At 37.5% G+C, this 20,614-nt stretch overlaps 1 protein-coding gene across 8 annotated transcripts in view; it reads left to right on the top strand.

Annotated features, from left to right (window-relative positions):
- MBD5 (methyl-CpG binding domain protein 5) overlaps positions 1-20,614 on the top strand; it is a 491,337-nt gene that overhangs the window by 207,909 nt on the left and 262,814 nt on the right. For all 8 annotated transcript variants that reach the window (XM_070390101.1, XM_070390089.1, XM_070390114.1 and 5 more), the window contains one exon: positions 12,924-13,071. The gene's annotated coding sequence lies outside the window, so the exon portion shown is untranslated. The remainder of the gene's footprint in view (positions 1-12,923; positions 13,072-20,614) is intronic.

Genomic DNA, 20,614 nt, shown 5'->3' on the forward strand with positions numbered 1-20,614 from the left:
CCTTAGAAAAAATGGAGTAGCCATCACAGTCAACTAAAGAGTCCGAAATGCTATAGTTGAATGCAATCTCAAAAATGACAGAATCATCTCTATTCATTTCCAAGGAAAACCATTCAATATCACAGTAACCCAGCTCTATGCCCCAACCAGTAATGCTGGAAAAGCTCAAGTTGAACGGTTCTATGAAGACCTACAATACATTCTAGAAATAACACCCAAAACATATGTCCTTTTCATTATAGAGGACTGGAATGCAAAAGTAGGAAGTCAAGAAATACCTGGAGTAACAGGCAAATTTAGCCTTGGAGTACAGAAGGAAGAGGGCAAAGGCAAATAGAGTTTTGCCAAGTGAATACACTGGTCATAGCAAACACCCTCTTCCAAAAACACAAGAGAGGATTCTACACATGGACATCACCAGATAGTCATTACTAAATCAGATTGATTATATTCTTTACAGCCAAAGATGGAGAAGCTCTATACAGTCAGCAAAAAGCAAGACCAGGAGCTGACTGTGGCTCAGATCATGAATTCCTTATTGCCAAATTCAGACTTAAACTGAAGAAACTAGGGAAAACCACTAGACCATTCGGTATGAGCTAAATCAAATCCCTTAACGATTATGTAGTGGAAGTGAGAAATAGATTTAAGGGATGAGATCTGATAGACTGCCTAAAGAACTATGGACAAAGGTTTGTGACATTGTACAGGAGGCAGGGAGCAAGACCATCCACAAGAAAAAGAAATACAAAAAAGCAAAATGGTTGTCTGAGGAGGACTTATAAATAGCTGTGAAAAGAAGAGAAGCTAAAGGCAGAGGAGAAAGGGAATGATACATCCATTTGAATGCAGAGTTCCAAAGAATAGCAAGGAGAGATGAGAAACCCTTCCTCAGTGATCAATGCAAAGAAATAGAGGAAAACAATAGAATCACAAAGACTAGAGATATCTTCAAGAAAATTCCAGGCATCAAGGGAACATTTCATGCAAAGATGTGTACAATAAAGGACAGAAATGGTATGGACCTAACAGGCAAAAGATATTAAGAAGAGGTGGCAAGAATACACAGAAGAGCTGTACAAAAAAGATCTTCACAACATTGTAAGTGATCACAATGGCGTGATCACTCACCTAGAGCCAGACATCCTGGAATGTGAAGTCAAGTGGGCCTTAGAAAGCATCACTACGAACAAAGCAAGTGGAGGTGATGGAATGCCAGTTGAGCTATTTAAAAACCTGAAAGATAATGCTGTGAAAGTGCTGCACTCAATATGCCAGCAAATCTGGAAAACTCAGCAGTGGCCGCAGGACTGGAAAAGGTCAGTTTTCATTCCAGTCCCAAAGAAAGGCAATGCCAATTAGAATGCTCAAACTACCATACAGTTGCACTCATCTCACACGCTAGTCAAGTAATTCTTAAAATTCTCCAAGCCAGGCTTCAGTAATACATGAACCCTGAACTTCCAGATGTTCAAGCTGGTTTTAGAAAAGGCAGAGGAACCAGCAATCAAATTGCCAACATCCACTGGATCATCGAAAAAGCAAGAGAGTTCCAGAAAAACATCTATTTCTGCTTTATTAACTATGTGAAAGCCTTTGACTGTGTGGATCACAATAAACTGTGAAAAATTCTTCAAGAGATGGGAATACCAGACCACCTGACCTGCCTCTTGAGAAACCTGTATGCAGGTCACGAAGCAGCAGTTAGAACTAGATATGGAACAACAGACTTGTTCCAAATAGGAAAAGGAGTACATCAAGGCTATATTGTCACCCTGCTTATTTAACTTCTATGCAGAGTACATCATGAGAAACGCTGGGCTGGAGGAAGCACAAGCTGGAATCAAGATTGCTGGGAGAAATATCAATAATCTCAGATATGCAGATGACACCACCCTTATGGAAGAAAGTGAAGAAGAAGTAAAGAGCCTCTTGATGAAAGTGAAAGAGGAGAGTGAAAAAGTTGGCTTAAAACTCAGCATTCAGAAAACATAGATCATGGCAGTTGTGAATCAGGGAAGTTGGATGTGGACAAGCAGCAGATGGCAAGAGTGAACAGTGGTATCTTAAGAATCAGTGAATTAAAACGGATGAAATTCAGTTCAGTTCAGTCGCACAGTCATATCTCACTCTTTGCGACCCTATGGATTGTTGCACGCTAGGTCTCCCTGTCCATCACCAACTCCAGGAGTTTACTCAAACTCACGTGTACTGAGTTGGTGATGCCATCCAACATTCTCTCCTCTGTTGTCCCCTTCTCCTCCCATCTTCAATCTTTCCCAGCATCAGGGTCTTCTCCAATGAGTCAGTTCTTTGCATCAGGTGGCCAAAGTATTGGAGTTTCAGCTTCAGCATCAGTCCTTCCAACAAATTTCAGGACTGATTTCCTTTAGGATGGACTGGTTGGATCTCCTTGCAGTCCAAGGGACTCTCAAGAGTCTTCTCCAACACCACAGTTCAAAAGCATCAATTCTTCGGCGCTCTTTTCTGGTTTCTTTTTTCTCAATAATTCACATTTTTCATGTTAAAACTTAAAATTATTCAAATTCAGACAGATTCTAATTTCTTCATTCTTTCATTCTTCTGATTGAATCTTCAATTTTAAATTTTCAGGTTATTCTTGATGGGGAACACATGTATACCTGTGGCGGATTCATTTTGATATTTGGCAAAACTAATACAATTATGTAAAGTTTAAAAATAAAATAAAATTTAAAATAAATAAATAAATCTTCTTTAGTTTATTCAATTTAAATCTTCAATTTATTCTCCTTTCCAAAAACCATTGTTCACAGTGATCCTATGGTAAGGGTTTAGATTGGCTCATAAATACTTCCTAAATTAATTTGAAATATAAAGAATTTGAACTTTGAATTTAGTGGGAAAAAATACTAGATTAATTCTTGATGACTGTTTTTAGCATCTGGAATTTTTAATTTTTGAAATAATATCTTTGAAATAAGGATGCACTATAGTCTAAACCAGGTTTAATCTATTATTTTATTCTTTTCCTATGTTTACTTATCCATATTAATTTTACATGTTCCGTGGTTAGATTTTTGTCTTCGTGCTTAGATTTTGAAATGTGAAGTGTCTGAAGAGCTGTTTTACTATTTTCTTTTAGCAAGGTCTTATTAGAACTGTGGTTATTCACAGTCATAAACTGAAACCCTTCCCTAGTATAGTTCATCTTGGGCTTCCCAGGTGGTGCTAGTGGTAAAGATCCCAAAGCCAACACAGAAGACGTTAAGAGACATGGGTTCAGTCCCTGGGTCAGGAAGATCCCTTGGAGGAGAAAATGAATATCCACTCCAGTATTCCTGCCTGGAGAATCCCAAGGATAGTGGAGACTGATGGCAACAGTCCAGGGGGTTGCAAAGAGTCAGACATGACTGAAGCAACTTAGCACATATGTACTCATATGTGCTTAGTAGTTTATTTTTATAGTTTAGTAGTTTATCTTAGTTTATTTTTAATACTTTAAAAATAAAAACTTCTCTAATAAAATGAGTTCATTCTTTTCATAGAAAAAAATTTGATGACAGCTATATTATATGCTATAAGTTTTTCAATTTTAAATTATATAAGTCAATGCTTTTTGGTGTATTCACCTTGTTGTACATCAATTACCACTTATTTCAGAACATATTCATCACCCCAGAAAGGAACTCTGTACCCCTTACCAGTCAGTCTTCATTCCCCTCTATGCCAAGCCCTAGCAAACATTAGTCTTCTGTTAGTCTCTATGGATTTGCCTATTCTGAACATTTTACATACATAGAGTCATACACTGTTCTGCTTTTTGTGTCTTGCTCCTTTTACTTAGCATAATGTTTTCAAGTTACATTTATACTGTACCATGTGTCAAATTTTCATTCCTTTCATGACCAAATAATATTCCATTGCATGGGTGGTACTACATTTCATGTATTAATTCAGCAATTCATGATAGTTTATTCTTTTTGAATCAGTTATTATCAGTGACAAGAATTCTAAAACTGTCATTTGATACCAAGCAGTCTTTGATGTATGTTTTAGACATTAAAAATTGGTGATATGTTTTTTTAATTTTGGTGTGTTTTTAACCATTATAATGGATTTAAACTTCCCTTTCAAAACTAGAAAGTTCTGAATTCCAAAACACATGTGACTCCCAAAGGTTTTGGATTGGTATTGTGTAAACTATCTGGAATTAAGAGAAAAGGAGAATTTGGTCATCCATTAAGAATATATATTGTTTTTTCTAGGTAAACATTCACTTGACCCTGCCTGCCTTATTTCTGTAGCTAAAGTGCATCCTTTTTGAAAAGATAGTTTCTCTTCTGTTTTCACCACCAGAAACTGAGTTCATTTTTGCTCTAGGTATAAAGTTGCAGCTTCTTTACATCTGTGAGCAGCTCATATCTATTAAAGAAGTTAACAGACTAAATCTCAAAAATCTGTATACTTTTCACTTTTCTAGGTACTTGCCTGTAACCTCCTTGAAAACAAAAACTATCGTTTATCTCTTTTTTTCTACAAGGCTGGCAAAGAGTTTCTACTCGTCTGTTTACCGGAGAAATAATGAATGAATATGTAGAGTGAATAAATATTATCACTTATTTTTCCTAATCTTTGATAGAGTGTTTATCAACATTTTTAAAATAAGTGTTAAATTTTTCAAGAAATGTCATTGTTTTCAGTTACAAAAAATGTTAGGAAACTTTATTATTAAAAATCAGATCAAAACCCAAAGCTTTATGAGGTATGATTACAAATCAAGGGGAATTGGACCTCTATAGTGAACATTCAGAGAAATAACATTTCTAAATATGATAAGTTACAAAAGCATAAAGTTTAGAAAACTATTACATAAAACTTCTATGAAGCCTGTAAATCTGTTTTTAATATCAGCAGATTTTAATTGCTAAATCAGAGAAAATTTTGCTCAAGAAAATTTTGAATATGATCCTCACCATATTCTTTTTTATACTGACTTAGAATATTTGCGTCTTCTAGGGGTTACTTTTGATTAGATAAATGCAACTTACAGATTTGATGACAGTCATCTTAAGGTAAATTTACAGGATTGATGGCATCACCGACTCAATGGACATGAGTTTAAGTGAACTCCGGGAGTTGGTGATGGACAGGGAGGCCTGGCGTGCTGCAGTTCATGGAGTCCAAAGAGTCAGACATGACGGCTGAACTGACTGACTGACAGGATTTATAGGATTTTTATGCTCCTCATTAATTGTTGGCACTGTTGTTGTTTAGTTCCTAAGTCATGTCTGACCTTTTTATGACCACATGGACTATAGCCCACCTGGCTTCTTCTGTCCATGTGGTTTTCCAGGAGTGGGTTGCCATCCCAGGGGATCTTCCTGACCCAGGAATCAAATCTGCATCTCCTGCATTGGCAAGCAGGTTCTTTACCACTGAGCCACCAGGAAAGCTCCCTCAGTGATTTTTGTTGTTATTGTTATTGTTCAGTCACTAAGTTGTGTCCAACTCTTTGTGACCCCGTTGTCTGCAGCACACCAGGTTTCCTTGTCCTTCACTATCTCCCAGAGTTTGCTCAGATTCATGTCCATTATGTCTGTGATGCCATCCAACCATTCATCTTCTGTCACCCCCTTCCCCTCCTGCCCTCAATTTTTCCCTGCATGGGGGCCTTTTTCTGATGAATTGGCTCTTCACATCAGGTGGCCAAAGTGTTGGAGCTTCAGCTTCAGCATCAGTCCTTCCAGTGAATATTCAGGATTGATTTCTTTTCAGATTGACTGGTTTGATCTCCTTGCGGTCCAAGGGTCTCTCAAGAGTCTTCTCCAACACCACAGTTAAAAAGCATCCATTCTTCAGTGCTCAGCCTTCGTTCTGGGCCAACGTTCACATCCATACATGACCACTATACAAACCGTAGCTTTAACTGTATGGAAATTTGTCAGCAAAGTGTTATCCCTGCTTTTTCAATACACTAAGTTTGTCATAGCTTTTCTTCCAAGAAGCAAGCGTCTCTTAACTGCATGGCTGCAGTCAGCATCCACAGTGATTTTGGAGCCCAAGAAAATAAAATCTGTCACTGTTTCCACACTGTTTTTACTCATTGATTATATGTCACCAGAAGTTTCTTTGTACTTGCTGTCTTAAACCAACAATCTATGAGACAGCAAATTTAAAAATGTAGGAGTAGTAGTTAAACAATTTAAACCTCTGTAATAATCACAAACAGCATGGGGCAAAGGAGGTCATCCAAGTGATCAGCTGCCAGAGTGGCTAAGATACAAGCATGCTTATCAGGTCTCTAGTATAGTCATTGAATCATATGCTTTAGGTGCTCTCAAATCATTCCATTAATTCCAATAACTCTACAGTTATTAATTTCTTAAAGTTGTAAACATATTATTACTGCCTCTAAAATTATGATCTCCTTGGAAAATTCTCTGACCGTCTAGATCAGAGATCAGCAAACTCTGTTAAAGGCCAGATAGTAAACATTTTAGACTTGGCTGACCAGCAGGTCCTCAACTGCTATTGGGGCATTTTGAAAGCAGTGACAGGTGATACATGAATAAATGAGCATAGTGTTTCTGCTTTATTTATGGACACTGAAATTTAAATTCCATATAATTTTCAGGTGTTGTGAATTTTTGTTGTAGTGATGCTTTTTGAAATGTTTAAAATATAAATACTATTCTTGGCTTGGGGGTGGGGCAAGGGGGCATACAAAAAAGGTGGCAAACCAGATTTGTTCACTGGTTGAAATTTGCCAGCCTCTGCTCTATGTTAAATCTAATGGTAGAGAAAATCAGCTATAGTATTACATTCTCAAACTCCTCCAACTCCTACCAGTTCTCTCATGCTGTCCCAAAGTGATTTGAGCTTATACCTGGTGACAAAAGATGTTCAACTTGTTACCAGCAGCTTCTGTGTAACCCCAGTAATGTTGCTTCTTTGTCCCACTTCACAAGTAGCTCACAAAAGTAAATAAAAGGAAATTTCAACACTGCCTGCTGTGAAACTAATTGTCTTTTGTTAAGATGATGTTCAGTTCAGTTGCTCAGTCACATCCGACTCTTTGCAACCCCATGGACCGCAGCACGCCAGGCTTCCCTGTCCATCACCAACTCCCGGAGCCTATTCAAACTCCTGTCCATCGCTTCAGTGATGCCATCTAACCATTTCATCCTCTGTTGTCCCCTTCTCCTCCCACCTGCAATCTTTCCCAGCATCAGGGTCTTTCCCATTGATTCAGTTCTTCGAGTCAGGTGGCCAAAGTATTGGAGCTTCAGCATCAGTCCTTCCAATGAATATTCAGGACGGATTTTTGGATGGACTGGTTGGATCTCCTCGCAGTCCGAGGGACTCTCAAGAGTCTTCTCCAACACCATAGTTCAAAAGCATCAATAATGGAAACAAAAGCTAGGAAACTTGGAAACCAGGCTGTAGTTGGTTCTTGTTGTTTAGTCATTAAGTCACATCTAGCTACTTCACTTTCACTTTTCACTTTCATGCATTGGAGAATGAAATGGCAACCCACTCCAGTGTTCTTGCCTGGAGAATCCCAGGGATGGGAAGCCTAGTGGGCTGCCATCTATGGGGTCGCACAGATTCGGACACAACTGGAGTGTAGCAGTAGCAGTAGCAGCTACTTTGTGACCCCATGGACGATAGCCCACCAGGCTTCTCTGTGCAAGAGATTCTCCAGGCAAGAATACTGGAGTGCGTTGCTGTTCTCATCTCCAGGGGACCTCCCTGACCCAGGGATTGAACCCATGTCTCCTGCATAGACAGACGGATTCTTTACCACCAAACCACCAGAGATGCCCCTCCTAGTTGGTTCTGTGCTGTATGCAAAGCTTAGTTACTCAGTCATGTCTGAGTCTTTGTGACCCCATGGACTGTAGCCCACCAGGCTCCTCTGTCCACGGGTTTCTCCAGGCAAGAACACTGGAGTAGGTATGCATTCCCTTCTCCAAAGGATCTTCCCAACCCAAGGATTGAACCCAGATCTCCTGTGCTACAGGCAGATTCTTTACTGTATGAGCCACCAGGGAAGCCCATGGTTGGTTCTACCACTACACAAAGTTCTGAAGTTTCTCAAACTTCTGAGGCTCCATTTTCTTTCCCGCTCCTCTGTAAGAAGTACTGAGAGGCTCCATTGTGGTAGTCAATATGAAATCACTGGTAAAGTAAAAAGCATATAAAACATTGCATTTTATGTTGCAACAGTGTTGATGGTTGTACTCTGTTGTTTACTCATACATATGATTTCTTGCAGAATTTCCTATATATGATGATATATTCCCCTTGAAGATTAGGTATAGATTAAAGATCGCTAATAAACTTTCACAGGCATTTTACCTTTATACTTTCACACTTTTAAGCTACTCTCATCTCCTTACTCTATAGATGTATCAAATTCATTACTAATAGTGCTATGAAATTTTAAAATTATATCCCTCATATTCTTTCTTATTCCTTTATGAGGGCAGAGACTTTGTTTCATCACTGTTGTATCTTCAGTATCTAAAACAATATCTGGAATAGATTTGAGTCTCATAAATAATTTGAGTGAATCAAAAATAATCCCATATGTTAATTTGCTTTTCATTATCAAAAGGAATGTAGAAAGCTAATTAAATACATTATAAACAAAATGTATTTAAATATGGAAAATATGTAGGTTTCCAAAGGAAATCTACTTTTGCAGTTTTAATAAAATGTAGATCTATCCACAGATCCTTTAGGGTCCATGAGCCCTAGTTTTTAAAATATAGAAGAATATTTAACTTGTATCAGCAGGCACACAATCCATAACTATGATTGTGAAATTACTTCAACAGCATAAAAAAAAATGCAAGCTTTATTCGGTCTTTTTAATAAGCCCTTCTTCTGCACTTTTAAGTTACAAGATAAAGAACAATGGATTTATAAACTTTATTTTGGTTAAATTTCTTTTGGTTGCAACAAGAAAAACAGTTTGGCAAACTTACTTAAAAAGGGCATTTGCCTGGGAAGATACTAAAGTATCATGCATTTGACAGGCAGGAAGAAAAGAAACAAGGGTAGCTCTGGGGATTTCATCTTTCCCTAGAGTAGAGCACTTGATGAGGGCTCCCACTCACACATCCAAATTTCAGGCTACTAAAATAGAAATTCAGCTTGGATCACTGATGCATGCCTGAAAAGGTCAGCCAAAGTCAGAGAGTAGAATCACGCAGTAGAGCTACCAGTACTGAGAGCCACTGTTCAGTGCCAGGGTGATTTGAGAAGCTACATCATGAGATGTGTAGTCTTATTAATCTGACTTCAGAAAGTACATTTATTTTATATCTATTAATGTCTCAAAATGAAATATTATACTGAAAGCTGCAGGACATCTTTGTCCACTGACAATTAGATAAATTTACAATTATGAATTTTAATGTGCCAAATCACCCACTGCCATATTAATTAATGGCTTAATATCTCATGATACAGCGAATTTAATGCAGTGGCAATATAGCATAGAGACTTAAGAGTATAGACCTTTGAACTAGACTTGCATGGCTTCATATCTAGCTCTCCCACTTTATTGGCTATGAAAGTTTGGACAAATTGATCTCTGACCCTTATTTTTGCTGTCTATAAAGAGGAAGTTTATCAGTGAGCTTTTGCTGTACTACAAACCACCACGAAAATCTCACTGGCATGCCACAATAAGCATTTAGTTCTTGCTCAGAAATCTGTGGGTAAGAGGAGTAGGTCTGATCCAGACTGGACTCAACCAGATGTGGGTTCAAGTGGAAGATGCATCTGGGTCTGTGCCTCATGTCTCATCTTCCTTGGACCTGTAGCTACCTGAAACATTTTTTCCTCAGAGACTAAGGCAAGATAGCAAGGAAGAAACCAAGTTGCTAAAGCATACATATTTCAAGGCTCTGCTTGTGTGTTGTCTGCTGTTACCCCATTTGGTCAAAGCAAGGCATGTGGCCAGTTCCAAACTCAAAGAGCAGAGAGGTATATATGCACCTCCTGTGGTCACATGGTAGGGAAAAGGAGGAGTAATCCAGGCTACCACAGGGGGTTGATATTGGTATCTAGCTAGTACAGATGTTTTAAGTTTAATAATATAATGTAAGAACTTAGAATAATACCTGGCACACAGTAAATGCTAAATAAATATTTGTTATTATTAGGCATACTCTTCAGCAGAAACTTACACAAAAGTTGAGTATTCTGTATCTGTGACATAAAGTGGTTATTTGACAAGTGTGTCACTTCATTTGAGTTAAACATACATGCTTAAATTTAAGTAAAAACTAGTTTCTGTTTTTTAATTGTAGGTTAGATAAACAAGATTATATGTCTTTGAGATGAGCCAGTCAACTTCTGGGATAGTCAGAGTGATTACTGCCTCAGTTATTTAACTTAGTAAAATCGTGGAACTACTAAAGATTGAGTTCTGCCCTCTCATTTTAGAGATAATGTGTTGGGTCAAGAATGGTGAAATATCTAAATCAAAGAGAAAAAGGTAGATAGATGGAAGATGAATGGTTAAGTGATAAATAGATAAGTAGTTAAATAGAAAATGGGAACACAAAGAAGCACCTAGATTTCTGGAATTCTGTTGAGCTCAGGTGTTGTTTCCTGTTGTTTTATCTAAATGTTATCATATTTTTTTCTTTCAATGAACTATACAAGAAGAAATCATTTTAAGAGTCTTTCAAAATAATTTTTTCAACTTTTCCTTCAATTGAGAAGAATATTATTATTATAGAATAGGATTTATTTATAATATTAAGAATAAAAACTAATCTTTACAGAGGATTACTTACCCTTTCATCTAATATTTTTGAGTACTTATCTGTTAGCCACTGGGCATGCAGCATGAAAAAAAAAATGGTATTGTAAGCTTACATTACTTAAAGGAGACAGGCAATAAATAAATAAATATATATTATATTCCACAATTCTTTACCTGCGATTCTAAAATCCAAAAGCTCTGAAACAAAGTTTTTGCAACTCATAAAGATAAAACCTGACCTAATATTAATTTGTTGAGTAGTAAAACTAATAACTATTTGTTGCCTTTTTATAAATATCACTTAGAATATATGTTTTGCTTTTAAAGATATTGACATTTTATTTCAGGGTACTCAGAGTCGGGAGGGAGAAGGCAATGGCACCCCACTCCAGTACTCTTGCCTGGAAAATCCCATGGATGGAGAAGCCTGGTGGGCTGCAGTCCATGGGGTCGCTAAGAGTCGGACACGACTGAGTGACTTCACTTTCACTTCTCACTTTCATGCATTGGAGAAGGAAATGGCAACCCACTCCAGTGTTCTTGCCTGGAGAATCCCAGGGACGGGGGAGCCTGGTGGGCTACTGTCTATGGGGTCGCACAGAGTCGGACACGACTAAAGCGACGCAGCAGCAGCAGCAGAGTCAGGAGAGAGAGTGCATAATTATAGTACGTTTACCATATTACCTATAAAAACTCAATACTTAATTACAAGACCTATCTGATCCCTTAGGGATTATGTTGGGTTGTATAATATCTAGAAAGTACTCTGCCTGGAACTGAAGCATGTATGGTATAGAAAATGAGGATCAGTAGGGAGAGGGGTGAGTGATGGAGGGTGGAAAAGTTGTTTAGCTAGTAATAAAAGAAAACCTCTCTGGGTGGTGACGTTTGAGTAAATTCTTGAAACATGTGATGTTGCTGTCAGAGAAAAGAATATTTCAGACATTGGGAACAGGCATGTGGCTGTGTGGAGAAGTGTTCCAGTCTGAGGAAGGACCAGGGTCAAAGACCTAAACTGAAAGTGTGCTTGCTGCTGCTGCTAAGTCGCCTCAGTCGTGTCTGACTCTGTGCGACCTCATAGACGGCAGTCCACCAGGCTCCCCCATCCCTGGGATTCTCCAGGCAAGAACACTGGAGTGGGTTGCCATTTCCTTCTCCAATGCGTGAAAGTGAAAAGTGAAAGTGAAGTCACTCAGTCATGTCCGACTCTTAGCAACCCCATGGACTGTAGCCCCCCAGGCTCCTTGGTCCATGGGATTTTCCAGGCAAGAGTACTGGAGTGGGGTGCCATTAGCATATTTATAAACTAGGATTTGGATGCCCGGCAAGGAGAAGTATGTTAGGATAGGTATCAGAGGGTGCCCAATCATTTAAGGCAATGTAATGCTTTGGATTTTATCATGGATGCTCTAGGGTATCTTTGAAGGATTTTGACTAAGAGTGTCTAAAGTCCAATTTTCTTTTTAAAAATATTGATATGTTGCACTGTAGATAATAAAAAGGACCCTCTTTTGCTCTGTGGATAATAGATGGCTATAGTACCAAAGATGAGAAAAAATAAATGATCATAACTAGATGAAACTGAGAAATTAAATGGTAACTGGTCATTTTAAACCAAATAATCTTGATTGTACTTTAAAATAGATATCCATTGAGTACATGCTGTACTTGAATTAATAACCTAAATATTATTTAACTATGATGTTTTTTCTTTCTAGATTTTTCTCTCATTATTAGGGCTGAGAAACTTAGCTTGGTCATGATAATAATACTATTCTCTATCTTCTTCCCTCTTCCAGAGAGTTTTCTGTTCTGCCTACTGGGAAACAACTAGAGGAAAGAGCCCTAAACTTGAAATGATAAGAATTGGTTTCTTGTGTTGGCCCTGCCACCATTTGATTGTAAAAATGGTTGAGTTGTTTAACCTGTCTGGATTTCAGTTTCCTATCCTGAAAGATATGGGGATTGAGTCATCTGATATAGCTCTTTCTTACCTGGAGTTATATATTTAGCAAGTCCTGTGTGTAAGACTAAAACTCTGTGATTCTTAATGAGACCTAATTAAGAATCACAAAATGTTCTTAAATATAAATCTAAAAAAATGTAGAATAACTGGATATCTGTCTAAAATTTATGCTTATTTTCCTTTTAACAGGACCAGGGAAATAAACACCAGAAGACAAGAACACGGAATATTTTCCTTCATCAGTCCGTAGAAGTATAATCCTCCTCTAATTTTATCAAACACAAAGGAATGACTACCTTGACAGATGGCCACAGAGGATGTCAACAATTTTTTGGAGGCAAGTAATGAAATATATGTGCTATGAGTTTTATATTATTAAGTATATAAAAACAAATATAATTATGTTTTAGAAAAAATAAAACATATTTTTAATACTTTTTCTATCATAACTATTTATCCCTTCCTGTTTTTTCCCCTGAGCACTATTTCATGTATAAAATTATTGTAAGCTGCTTTTACCCTAACCTGGAGTACTATATAGTATATAGGACTCATTATATCCCTAAATACAAAAACAATTAAATAATAGCAATTAAGTACCCAAGTTTAAAAACAGGGCTCTTTACATCTCTCTTGGACACATATATAACTACAAATACTAAAGTTACTTATGAAGTTAGAATTATTTTCTATTTATTTTAAAAGTATCTATACCATATAGAGGGCTTCCCTGGTGGCTCAGAGGATAAAACGTCTGCTTGCAATGCGGGAGACCCGGGTTTGATCCCGACCCAGGTCGGGAAGATCCCTTGGAGAAGGAAATGGCAACCCACTCCAGTACTCTTGCCTGGAAAATCCCATGGACTGAGAAGCCTGGTAGGCTACAGTCCGTGGGGTCGTAAAGAGTCAGACACAACTGAGACACTTCACTTTCATTTTATACCATATGTAATTTTTTTGAAATTTTTGCATTTCCTGGTTATTTTAAACAAATATTCTAAAGTGCTCTAAAATCTTGGGAGGTCATCCCTTTACATCCCTGTTGTTGTGCAGTCACTCAGTCGTGTCTGACTCTTTGTGACCCAGTGGACTGTAGCACACAAGGCTTCCCTCTCCTTCACCATCTCCCAGAGCTTGCTCAAACTCATGTCCATTGAGTCTGTGATGCCATCTAGCCATCTTGTCCTCTGTCTTCCCCTTCTCCTCCTGCCTTCAATCTTTCCAAGCATCAGGGTCTTTTCTAATGTGTTGGCTCTTCAAATCAGGTAACCAAAGTATTGGAGCTTCAGCTTCAGCATCAGTCCTTCCAATGAATATTCAGAGTTGATTTCCTTTAGGATGGACTGATTTGATCTCCTTGCAGTCCAAAGGACTCTCAAGAGTCCTCTCCAACACCACGGTTCAAAAGCATCAATTCTTTGGCATTCAGCCTTCTTGACCATCCAACTCTAACATCCGTACACGATTGCTGGAAAAACCATAGCTTTGACTATACGGACCTTTGTTAGAGAAGTAATGTCTTTGCTTTTTAAAATACTGGCTAGGTTTGTCATAGCTTTTCTTTCAAGGAATAAGCATCTTTTAATTTTATAGCTACGGTCACCATCTGCAGTGATTTTACGTCCCTAGCAGCTTTATATTTTGTGAGAATCATCCATCCCAAAATCCCATTGAACTTTCATTACTTTCACAACAGCTCTTATTGCTCCTGCAAAAATAGCAGACCAAGAATTGTAGACCACAGTTCCTTCTTCAAAACTGAAATTAATTGCATTACCCTCTAAAGGGGATTTGCTTGGAAAGAAATTGACTGCATTATAAAGAAAAAAATAATAAATATAAGGAATCTGTCTTCTCCACTTCCATGAAAAATAAAGGATTATGTAAATAATATGAAATGAAATAAAGGTAAACTCATAAAAACTTGAGTAGAATGCAGTAAAATTGAATTTCTCCAAGCATTTTATACAAACAAAGAAACTGTAGAGATGTTCAGAATTTTTAATTTACGTTAATTCAACTCATAGGCCTAAGGTCATCCAGCAAATGAGTTTGCTTTTTAAGTTGAACATAAAGGACTGCTTTCTAAGTGAAGGAGACCATAAATGTTTAAAAACCCCAGTGTGGAGCTTCTGAGTTTTCTTTCAGTAACTAGAGTCAAAATTAATTTTTGCTTTTCTGCTGGGGAAAATTTCATCTAATTACATTCAAATTATTCTGCAACTTTTTGGATAGCAAATCCTGATCACCAAAGAAAAGAAAAAGCAGCTGTGTTGCCCTTTCCTCATAGTTATAAGAATAGCATTATTATGCAGTCACTAGGCTTTATAGAACCATAAGTGATTATCCACTGGTTGCCTTCTGGCAGAGAGACACCTAAACCTTTCTGAACTGCTGATAATGTATGCCTTCTCTTTTTAAGGATCTTCAAAGAAATAGATTTCATTGCTTCCTTCAGTAAACCAATATACTATAACAGCTGTCAGGAGTTAGGGAGATATTTCTTTACCCTTTTATTCAGTGACTGTTTCTAAAAATTCTTTTCTCAGAATTACATTTTAATCATGATGTAAATCTTCTCTTAATTTGGTAGATATAATTTACCTATTTAAGAAAATATTTCAAATTGACCCATTGCTCAATTAATGAAAATAGTTCCCATAAACAATGCTTCCATATAAGCAACCTGTTGTTGAGTTTCTTTCTCTGATATTTCCTTTTTTAACTTACCCACATGTCATATCTTATTTTGGTCTTCAGTTATTCTTTAATCACAGCATCATATCAATGCCTTATAGCTGTAATTTATCTTCCTTCCACATTATATTAAAAACCAGCTCTTTTTTCTCTTTGAATTGCATTCTATATTTGACCGTGTCATTAATAAGCCACAGATATTTATAATTCTAATCAAAAGGGCTGACTCATTTCACATATTTTAAGGTTTATTTGCAAATTATGTTTTATAAAAAAATTTAGTAGTTAGAAAGGCAGTCAGAACATAGTGGGTATGACTTACAAGCTTGCTATTCAAGAACACAAATTCCTAGGACAGATTGACAAACCACAACTGTGCCACCCCCACCAACTGTGTTAACTTGGGCAGATTATTGATTGTCTTTGTCCCTCAATTTGTACATCTTTAAATTTGAGAATAATAATTATAAGGGTTAAATGGGACTGATAATGTAAGTAAATAGCTTAGCTGCCTAACACTTGTATAATTCAATAAGTAGTTGATGCAGTTTTTCTACTTTTTGCAAAATGAATGTAAACAGGTTTCCTTATAGTAGTAAACTGAACTCTTGCAAAAGCAATAATGAATTTATCCATTATACTCATGCCAAATTTCTTTTGCATCATGTTTGTTGTACTTCTAGTAAATTTTATTCACATTGAAGTTTCCCAATGAGCAATTTTAAAGTTTATTTTTAAACATGTAAAATATAGTTTATCCAAAAATAATCATTAAAAAATATTTTTTAAAAAATTGTTGTTAACATTTTAGCCTCATGAAAACTATGTATATTCCAAATTTTTTAAGAAAGTTTACTTGGATATTCATGGAATCACTGCCTGCCCTAAAATTTTGACTTCTTATCAACCACTGTTATTTGGAGAAATATCTCATGTGCAGGGCAGAATGATTTGATGAATTTTCTCATTTGTATTAAATATCTTTTATATATACATTGATCAGGTATTTATTTAATCTGAGAAACTGATTTGATATTTCACTGGAAAGATAAAAGTGAATAGGCAGTTTGGTTCTCTGTTAACATTTCTGTAAGAGATATCACAAACTGGGTGATTTAAATTAACAAAAATGTATTATCTCGCAATCCTTGACACTAGAAGTCTGAAGTTGAATTGTCCACAGGGGCATACTGTTTTGATGGCATTGGGGAGAATCTGCTCTATGCCTTTTTCTTAGCTTCTGTGATGGTGATGTTCCTTGGCATTTACTGGTTTATAAACTCATCACTCCAATCTCTGCCTCCCTCATCACATGGTTTTCTCCTTGTGTGTCTTTGTCTCTTCTCTTATTGTAAGGATACACTCATGTTGGATTCAGCATGACTTGATCTTAATTTGATTAACAATTTCCAAAATAAGGTCACTCATAGGTGTTGAGTCTTAAGATTTGAATGTATCTTTCCGGGGAACACAATTCAGCAATAGCACTGTCTTTTTATGTACATATATGTTCTGGGCATCCCATGTGGTTCGGTGGTAAAGAATCTGCCTGCCAGTGAAGGAGAGAGGTTCAGTCCCTGGGTTGGGAAGATCCTCTGGAGGAGGAAATGGCAACCTACTCCAGTATTCTTGCCTGGAAAATCCCATGGTCAGGGGAACCTGGTGGCCTGCAATCCATAGCATTGCAAAAGAATCAAACATGCTTTAGCAACTGAACAACAACAACATGTGGTATACAGATCATCAGTACATTTTTATCACATCTTTTCTGTATTCATTGCCCATGTATTTAGACAATTTTCATACATTTTACATGTAATAAAACTTATTCAGGGTGTGTACTCTTATTTCAGCCCATCAATAAAAGGATTTTATATATGTTTTCTTCTCTTTGAGCTTCTGAAAGGAAGGAAGGTGAAACATAAAATCCTATTGTAGGCTCCTTGTATTTTTCCATTCTTGCATAAAGTTTCCAAAACATACTTTTCTTGCAGGTAAAACGGGCTCAAATTACTCTTTGCATGTAATCGGCACTGAATAATGTTTATGAATTAAATGAAGAAAGTTATAATTATGCCCTTGCTTATAGACAGCATCCAGAAGGATTGCTATTGCAAGATAAGCTAAAAGAACTCAATTATACACCATTTATGTTAAATATTTTCCTTGAATTTGGTATAAAAGATAAACATAGGTAGGCACAAGAGAGTTTGCAGTGCATAAAAATGAAATATGTTCTGTATTTCCCGGAACTTAATCCTTAAGAACTCAAGGCTTTGGCTTACATTTTTATCTAATTTTCTAAAAGTTGAAACTTTGTGGAGAAAAAAAAGCAAAATACATGGTTAAATGACTAGTTGACTGTGTATTTCAGGAATGGGATCTGATTTTCCAAACTATGGATCAAATTAGTAAGGTGGTGGTTCTTCACACTTACCCTGGGAAAGTTTTTTAAAAACACAGATGTTTTGATCCTATCTCTACTGGTTAATCTTGATTCTGCCAATTACTAGTTGCATGAGTTTGAGCATTATTTAGTCCACTGAATCAAATTCAAGAGTAGAAGATTTTCCAGACAGGGAAAGACAAGTATCATGTTATATCCTCTGTATGTGAAATCTAAGAAAATTATACAAAGGAATTTATTTTCAAATAGAAATAGACTCACAAACTTAGGAAACAAACTTATGGTTATCAAATGGGAAAGAAGGGAAGGGATAAATCAGGGATTTAGATTTAATATATACACAGTACTATATAGAAAATAGATAAATAAGGACCTATCATATAGCACAGGGGACTACATTTAATACCTTCTAATAACTTATGGAAAAAGTCTGAAAAAGAATACGTGTATGTGTATAATTGAATCACTTTGCTGTACACCTGAAACATTGTAAATCAAGTATACTTCAGTAAATAGTGGACTTTTGGGTGAGAATGTACCTCACAAAAATCGGGAATAAAATATTTACTTAGAGATGTGCTGATCTAATTAGGAAAACTTGGAACTGAAAAACAGGGGATTTGAAATTTTAAAAAGGCAAATAAAACAATAAAGACTTTATAGTATGAAGAAGATCAGTAACAGTAAATATCCTCTATCTCTGGCAAAAAACAAATCTGGTGAAAATGTAAGGAAATTGTACTTTTCCCTCAAATGTCGATATTCAGAGGCCAAGGATACATCTGAAACTGGAATGGACTGATTTCTTAGATTGGAGGATTTAACATCAATGGAGTATTCCCTGTAAAACTGAATTACCATTTGCTAGGTCAGGAAGCAACAGTTCGAACTGGACATGGAACAACAGTCTGGTTCCAAATAGGAAAAGGAGTACGTCAAGGATGTATATTGTCACCCTGCTTATTTAACTTATATGCAGAGAGCATCATGAGAAACGCTGGGCTGGAAGAAGCACAAGCTGGAATCAAGATTACTGGGAGAAATATCAATAACCTCAGATATGCAGATGACACCACCCTTATGGCAGAAAGTGAAGAGGAACTAAAAAGCCTCTTGATGACAGTGAAAGAGGAGAGAGAAAACGTTGGCTTAAAGCTCAACATTCAGAAAACTAAGATCATGGCATCTGGTCCCATCACTTCATGAGAAATAGATGAGGAAACAGCGGCTGACTTTATTCTTTTGGGCTCCAAAATCACTTCAGATGGTGATTGCAGCCATGAAATTAAAAGACGCTTACTCCTTGGAAGGAAAGTTATAACCAACCTGCTGCTGCTAAGTCACTTCAGTCGTGTCCGACTCTGTGTGACCCCATAGACGGCAGCCCACCAGGCCCCCCTGTCCCTGGGATTCTCCAGGCAAGAACACTGGAGTGGGTTGCCATTTCCTTCTCCAATGCATGAAAGTGAAAAGTGAAAGGGAAGTCCCTCAGTCGTGTCCGACTTGTAGCGAACCCATGGACTGCAGCCTACCAGGCTCCTCCGTCCATGGGATTTTCCAGGCAAGAGTACTGGAGTAGGGTGCCATTGCCTTCTCCGATGACCAACCTAGATAGCATATTAGCAAGCAGAGACATTACTTTGCTGACAAAGGTCCGTCTAGTCAAGACTGGTTTTTCCAGTGGTCATGTATGGATGTGAGAGTTGGACTGTGAAGAAAGCTGAGTGCTGAAGAATTGATGCTTTTGAACTGTGGTGTTGGAGAAGACTCTTGCGAATCCCGTGGACTGCAAGGAGATCCAACCAGTCCATCTTAAAGGAGATCAGTCCTGGGTGTTCATTGGAAGGACTGATGCTGAAGCTGAAACTCCAATACTTTGGCCACCTCATGCAAATAGTTGACTCATTGGAAAAACTCTGATGCTGGGAGGGATTGGGGGCAGGAGAAGAAGGGGACGACAGAGGATGAGATGGCTGGATGGCATCACCAACTTGACGGACATGAGCTTGAGTGAACTCCGGGAGTTGGTGATGGACAGGGAGGCCTGGTGTGGCTGCGATTCATGGGGTCGCAAAGAGTCGGAAACGACTGAGTCACTGAACTGCACTAAACTGAGGACTATGACAGTAATAGTTATGGTGGTGATTAGGGCTAGGATAGGTGAGACTTACGGAATTCTTATGGATTGGGAACCTCTATGATCCTTTCCAATTCTGATATACTGTATTTGTAAATAGCAGTCTTTTCTTTGCACTTACTTATTCTGTATGTTTTGGACACTTTTATGTGCCAGACACTATACTGGAAGATAAAATTTATGGATATGAGGAAAAATAGAATATACTATATTTGATAATCACTACTTTGTCAACAAAGGTCCATCTATGGTTTTTCCAGTAGTCATGCATGGATGTGAGAGTTGGACTATAAAGAAAGCTGAGCTCAGAAGAATTGATACTTTTGAACTGTGGTGTTGGAGAAGACTCTTGAGAGTCCCTTGGACTGCAAGGAGATCCAACCATTCCATCCTAAAGGAGATCAGTCCTGGGTGTTCTTTGGAACGACTGATGTTGAAGCTGAAACTCCAATACTTTGGCCACCTGATGCAAAGAGCTAACTCATTGGAAAAGACCTTGATGGTTGGAAAGATTGAGGGCGGGAGAAGAAGGGGACGACAAAGGATGAGATGGTTGTATGGCATCACTGACTCGATGGACATGAGTTTGAGTAAACTCCAGGAACTGATGATGGACAGGGAGGCCTGGCATGCTGCAGT

Source organism: Bos mutus, chromosome 2 (genome assembly GCF_027580195.1).
Source record: "Bos mutus isolate GX-2022 chromosome 2, NWIPB_WYAK_1.1, whole genome shotgun sequence".
In the NCBI taxonomy this organism is placed as follows: domain Eukaryota; kingdom Metazoa; phylum Chordata; class Mammalia; order Artiodactyla; family Bovidae; genus Bos; species Bos mutus.